Source organism: Symphalangus syndactylus, chromosome 10, assembly GCF_028878055.3.
Source record: "Symphalangus syndactylus isolate Jambi chromosome 10, NHGRI_mSymSyn1-v2.1_pri, whole genome shotgun sequence".
Taxonomy (NCBI): domain Eukaryota; kingdom Metazoa; phylum Chordata; class Mammalia; order Primates; family Hylobatidae; genus Symphalangus; species Symphalangus syndactylus.
This window is the reverse complement of record NC_072432.2, coordinates 11,488,326-11,495,351: the sequence shown is the minus strand read 5'-3', so window position 1 is coordinate 11,495,351 and position 7,026 is coordinate 11,488,326.

The following is a 7,026-nucleotide window of genomic DNA, read 5'->3' as shown; positions in this document are numbered from 1 at the left end:
GCCTCGGTCTTTAAAAACGACGTCGCTGGCAGAAGTAGGGAGGGGAAGGGAAAGTGGGACTTCGGGTAAATATGATTTTTACGTCTATAATTAGGTGTCAAATAGAGTTCAAGCCGATAAATCAAATAGTAGAGATTTAAGCAGACGTCTTAGTCCGAAGGAGTATACCAAGAAAGTTACTATAATCCATTAAAATCCAGTGATTAAGAAAACGGGAAAAGGGGAGAAAAAGAAATATAGTGGAAAGACAAAAGACAATCTAAAGAAATAGAGGATTCAGGACATCATGGGATGGTATAATTCTGAGGGTAACACAGAACAAAACTACAAAGCTTTCAAATAATCCACACATAACATGCACACACACACACACAACCACAGCAAAAAAAAAAAAAAAAAATCAATATAGGGAAATATTTTAAAAAGTTACAAAACGGAAAGCATAACCAAACTACATGACAGAACAAGACCAAATGTCTCACAAGAAGAAATATAGACCTAAGCTTACCTATTAAAAAACTACAACCTCAGATGGGAGCACAAACCATCATGCAGCTCAATGTTGTATACAAGAAAGTGCTAAAGTTATCCTGAGTTTGAAAATACAAGATTGGAAAAGATATACCAGGAATATGCAAAAAAATTTTTAAAAATCAGGAATCACAAACCACTTACTACAAAGTTGATTTCAGGGCAAAAAGCATTAAGTAAGATTAAGAAGGACATTTTAAAATCCTGAGGAGCACAATTCACAATCAAGAAAAAAATAGGAAAAATAGGAAAATCTTTGCACCAAATCACATAATCTCATTATTCATAGCAAACACTGTAGGAGTGAAGGAATAGACAGAAATAATTGGCACACTCCTTGCCAGACTAAGAGTACAAAAGGTAAATGAGGATTGAGAAGACCTAAAAATACAATTCCTATGATAGATCTAATATATCAAACACTGTCCCCTAAATAGACATTACATCTTTTCCAGTGTCTAAGGAATATTCACAACAATTAGTCATAATTTAAACCACAGAGAAAAATCTTAATATAGTCCAATAAGTAGAATCATATGGGTAATATTATCTGCAGCAATTCAATAAAAGTAGAAATTAATGAAAAAACAGAAAATAAAACATGACTACCCCTTGAAAATTTTTAAATGCTTAAATAACACTTGGACCAAAAAGGAAAACAAAATCAAAATAACATAATATCTAGAAAAGTATGAAAATGACATACTCATGGGATTTAGCTCAGATAGTACTAATAGGAAAATTCATGGTTTTAAGTTTTTGTATCAAATAAAAACTTGGAAAAAGCTAAATGAATTAAGCACTTGTGTAAGAAACTGGAAATAAAATAAAAACGTGAGAAGCAGAAGGAAGTACTTGGTCAATAAAAGAAGCAGAAAGTAATAGTGTGTAAACAGAAAAAGGAAGAAGGGCAAAGACAGAAGGTGTCTAGACTGGGTCTTTCCCCACCCCCTGATCAAAGCACAGGTGGGTGTGCAAAAGCCCTGATAAGGAGGCCCAGAACTGCAGGACTTCCTCCAGGTTGAACCTGCTGTCTACCTGTACTCCCTAATCTGCTTGGCGTCTCCACTTTGCAGTCTGAGACCACTCCTTCCTCCCTTTTTGGTTGAAAATTTGTGCCTTTGTTCCCAAATCATGCCATCATACATACACAAATAACTTTTTGGTTTACAGACCATAGATGCAATCACATCCATTGTTTAGGAATTTTCTAGTTTAACTTCCAGGAAGAAAGCTGCCTTACTTCATTTCCTAGTACATGAGCAGTCTCATGCCTGCCTCCGTTTCCTGTCAACAGTAACAAATATCATCTTTAATTTATGCACTGAGAATCCAAAGCTTAACCCAACGGGGGAACAGAACCCAGGCCATGCAACTATCAGAAAGCACACACAACACGGTGCAGCTTTAGAAGAGGGACAAGACAGACGCGCTGGAGCGCCCCCTCGAGGCTGCAGAGCAAACATAGGTAGTGACACCTGCGTAAACAAGGCGTGTGATCCGCTCCAGCTGTGCTCAGCGCCTGGCGGGAGGCTGGCAGGCAGCAGATGGTAGAATTCATCGGAAACTGGGAATTAGCAGGGCAGATGTTCCAGGAAGAAAGAAGATAAGGGTGGTGTTTGGGCTGGCAGGAAAGGCTGGGTGAAATGCTACAGTATGCAGCATAGATGGAACCGGGGCGACCCCGAAACAGGGAAAAGAAAGGGGTGCGGGCCCTGGAGGGAAGACAAGCTAGTTAAGACAATTTGATCAGATTATAATTTGATCAAAAACAAGTATTCTCAAGGATTCTGTGTGTAAGGATGCTTTCGGTGCACCGTGGGGAATGATTTTTGTCTCATTTTTTGTATCTTTTTTTTTTTTTGAGACGGAGTCTTGCTCTTGTCACACAGGCTGGAGTGCAATGGCGTGATCTTGGCTCACTGCAACCTCCGCCTCCTGGGTTCAAGCGATTCTCCTGCCTCAGCTTTCTAAGTAGCTGGGATTACAGGTGCCCGCCACCATGCCCGGCTAATTTTTGTATTTTTAGTAGAGACGGGGTTTCACCATGTTGGCCAGGCTGGTCTCGAACTCCTGACCTCTGGCGATCGGCCCACCTCGGCCTCCCAAAGTGCTGGGATTACAGGCGTGTATGTCTCTAAGCAGCTTCGTCCATTTCAGAAATCAATCTTTCTTTCTTTTCTTTTTTTTTTTTTTTTTTTTGAGACGGAATCTTGCTCCTGTTGCCCAGGCTGGAGTGCAATGGTGTGATCTGGGCTCACTGCAAGCTCCACCTCCAGGGTTCAAGCAATTCTCCTGCCTCAACCTCCTGAGTAGGTGGGATTACAGATGCCTGCCACCATGCCCTGCTAATTTTTGTAGTTTTGGTAGAGACGATGTTTCACCATGTTGGCCAGACTGGTCTCAAACTCCTGACCTCAAGTGATCCACCCACCTTGGCCTCCCAAAGTGCTGGGATTACAGGTGTTAGCCACCATGCCCAGCCCATTTCACAAATTTTTAAAAGTTTTTTCACAATTTTTTTGTCTTTCTAAATTGTTCTCTACAGTTATTCCTGCTCTATAACGTTTCTAATAGCAAAAATGTAGGAACAAACTAGCGAACAATAACAACTTAGGGAAATTCAATTATGTTGAGAGACAAATAATTTACATGGAAGGATCCCATTTTTGTTTTAAAAATATGTAAATATATACAAAGTATCTATAAGATATTTGCCAATATGGTTGGCTCCAGATAGGGATTAAAAGGATTCTTTATTTAAATTTTTTTCTTGTTTGAATTTTTTATCTCTGAGTAATATGCTTACATTGCTTTCATAATAAAAATAATGAAAGAAGGCTGGGCGCGGTGGCTCACGTTTGTAATCCTAGCACTTTGGGAGGCCAAGGTGGGCGGATCACTTGAGGCCAGGAGTTCGACACCGGCCTGGCCAACATGGTGAAACTTTGTCTCTACTAAAAATACAAAAATTAGCCAGGCGTGGTGGTGGGCGCTTATAATCCCAGCTACTCAGGAGGCTGAGGCAGGAGACTCGCTCAAACCTGGGAGGCAGAGGTTGCAGTAAGCTGAGATCTCACCACTGTACTCCAGCCTGGCCTACAGAGTGAGACTCTGTCTCAAAAAAGAGAAAAATAAAAATAAAAATATAATGAAGGAGATTATCAATTTTTAAAGTACATAGAATTTTCTGAAATTTTTTAAGTTTTAATTCATCTTCCACCTAATTGGTGTCTGTTCTGCTTGTTTGAAAATATTTTCACACATTTTTAAATTGCATTGATTAGTTGAAAACTAATCTTTTCAATAAGAAATTTACTTTTTTTAAAAACATAACTTTTGTGTGCAATTTATGGCTTTCATATGGATGTTTTTTATTCTGATGTATTTTTGAGACAGGGTCTCACTCTGTCACCCAGGCTGGAGTGCAGTGGCATCATCATTGCTCACTGCAACCCTGAACTCCCAGGCTCAAGCAATCCTCTCATCTCAGCTTCCCAAGTAGCTGGGACTACAGGCGTGTGCCACCATCCCCAGCTAGATTTTTTGTATTTTTTGTAGAGATGGGGTTTTGCCGTATTGCCTAGGCTGTTCTCCAACTCCTGAGCCCAGGTCATCCACCCATGTCAGCCTCCCAAAGTGCTGAGGTTACAGGCATAAGCCCGCACCTGGTCTCGTGTGGATATTTTTTAAGTGCCAAGTTTACATATGCACACACCTAAAATGGTCAATAAAATGATAAACTGTTTTTATCCTTTCCCAGCTGGGAGGTTCCCACTCTTCAGCCAGTGAGGCCAAGACCTTCATCTGTGAGTGATGTCTCCTCAGGGCACTGTTATCCTTTCCATTGCGCCCTTTAGCGCTATCCCCAGAGAACAGGGGCAGAACGGCAAACCTTGCTCCAACGCTTTGAACAGGAGTACAGCTCTGAGTGGCAACCTTAATGTGGTCCCCAACATGTGATCAGGTTATCAAAGCCAGATCACTGGCTTACGTGGCATGATCGGGAAATGAGTTTATCTATGATCTGAGGGTTTCGAGGGATTAGTAACCCTTTCAAGTTACATCCTCCCCCTCCGTGGAGCAAAAGTGTTGCAAAGAGCAGTGACAACAGCTCAGCATAGAGGAAAAACATTCCTAGGAGAGTCGGGGAGAACTACTGCCAACCGTGTGCCAGGGGTTTTAATGTAAATCATCTCACGCTTTCCCAGTGACTCAGCGAGACCGGTGTTGTTATGCACATTTTTCAGAACAGGAAACTGATCCTCAGAGAGGTTAGGGAATTTGCTGAAGTCAGACAACCAGTGAGTGACTGAACTGTGATGAGGACCCAGGTTTGCCTGACTAGGGTTAGTGTGCTTTTAGTATCTTAAGCTGCCTCGTGAGGGGAAGATGATTTAAATAATGAGCAGGACAGCGATGCTCCCACCAGGCGTACCTCTGGCACTGTACTGGTTAGTCCCCCCAGTCCCATTGGAAGTCTGCCATCCTTCCCACTCTGACAATCATGTCTTTTAACAAACACTTCCCATGCACCAGGCTCTGGGAAGAGTGATTTACATATTTTAGCCAATGTAATCCTCCTATAGGCTTTACTTGGTAGCTGTGATCATCTCCATTTGGCAGCTTCAAGTTATTTCCACAAGGTCATAAATACCTGGACCCAGAGTTTCCAGGTTCCAAAGCTGTCCTCTGAAATTCCACGCCTTGCTCTCCCAGGAAAACATGGGCAGAGCCCCAGCTCACTGTGACACACCATCTCTATACAGGGAAATATTTGCAAGTCTAAGATAGCATTTTTATTTCTAACAACGTTCAGGTAAAACCTGGAAATTTGGGATGATTCCTTAAAATGTTTGAATTCCATCTTGGAATTTCTGAGTCTAGTTTCTTAGAAACTCATCCTAGATCTGTATCATAGTTTATTAATTAAGAATTCTATTTGGCTTTGACTATTACAACCCAGGCTTAGCAAGCCGTTGAGTTTTAAAAGGGAAAAGTTGAGTTGGCACTGCTCTTTGTCATCTTAGATATCACCTGAAGCCACAGATGGATGAGAAACAGAAGTGCAGACTTGGTCTTTAACCAGAATATGTGTCTGACTCTAGACTACAGGAAATGGCTGCCATATGCAGGCAAAGAAAAACAGAACAGGATAACGCTCCCTGCGCTGAGCACCTCAGACACCAGAATAGCACAGCCCTGCACAGTAAGAGGCTTACATAGATGAGCAAAGCCAACATTCCCTTGCCTGGACCAATAGAAATGGGATGTGCTCCTGGCTGCTTTTGCAATGCAGGAGAAGTAGAAGAGGCACTGATCTGGGGGATGAGGAATCACACTTTTGCAGGAAGCAGACTGTGACTGAGGTAAGTAAAGGAAAGAAACGGTAAGCATCTTGCAGCTGCTGATGGAGTGAAATAAAGGCTAAAGGAACAGATTCTACACACATTCTCCCTGTGTCTAAGAATTTCTGCTGCTCTGGACCAGGACCCCGGGATATTCCCTACCCACACCCCTATAAATGGCTTGCTTAGGAAGGAATTGACTCAGAAATTTCCACAAAAATGAAAAAATGTACCCAACACAGATCAACACAATGTTAAACCAAGAAAAAAGGGGGAAAGTAAAATAGCCCCAGAAAGAGATTTTGATGGAACAGACAAACACCTGGGCCGAGTATACAGTCATGGATTTTGTTAATGTAATAGAGCAGTAGCTTCTATAAACTAAGAGCTTAAAGCAGAGATTTAAGGGACAATATGGTGGGAAAAGGAGGTGAGACCTGGGCTGATTGTGCTCAGCAAATTAGAGCAGAGGTTGCTGTGAAAGTAGGACATCAGATAACAGACCCTGCCAAAAACATAAGAGGCCCAGATGCAGAGACCGAGAAAAGATAGCAAACCTCGATGGACATGGAGAGTCATAATTTTAGCAAACTTTCCAGGTGTGCTGGGATGGGATACCTGGGCAAGGGAGGGCACTAGCTGGTGCATGGTGTTAGGTGTTTGAGAAGTATAGGAAAATAGTATCTCTAAGGACCATGGGATTGGACGGCTGTTGCCAGGTTCCACTGATGTTCTACAAAAGGTAGCTGTAGTCCTGGCTACTCGGGAGGCTGAGGCAGGAGAATCGCTTGAAGCTGGGAGGCAGAGGCTGCAGTGAGGCAAGATCACACCACTGCACTCCAGCCTGGGCAACAGAGCAAGACTCTGTCTCAAAAAAAAAAAAAAAAAAAAAGGGTGTCAGAGACAACTGGATGTGTCACTTGGTATGTGTGTCCCAGCACACCCCTGACCAGTGGATTCCAACATTTTTATGGATCTGGCAGCCTCCGGCATATTATTAAGAGTCCCCTCCCACTCTCTGCAGCTCATGTGTCTTATGGAGACTTCCAACAGATTAGCTACTTTGTGCTCGTCTGGCCTGGTTGGCAAAATATCCCCGTGATGTTCAGCAGAAGAGCTGGACCATCAGTTCTCTTCCCCATTATTA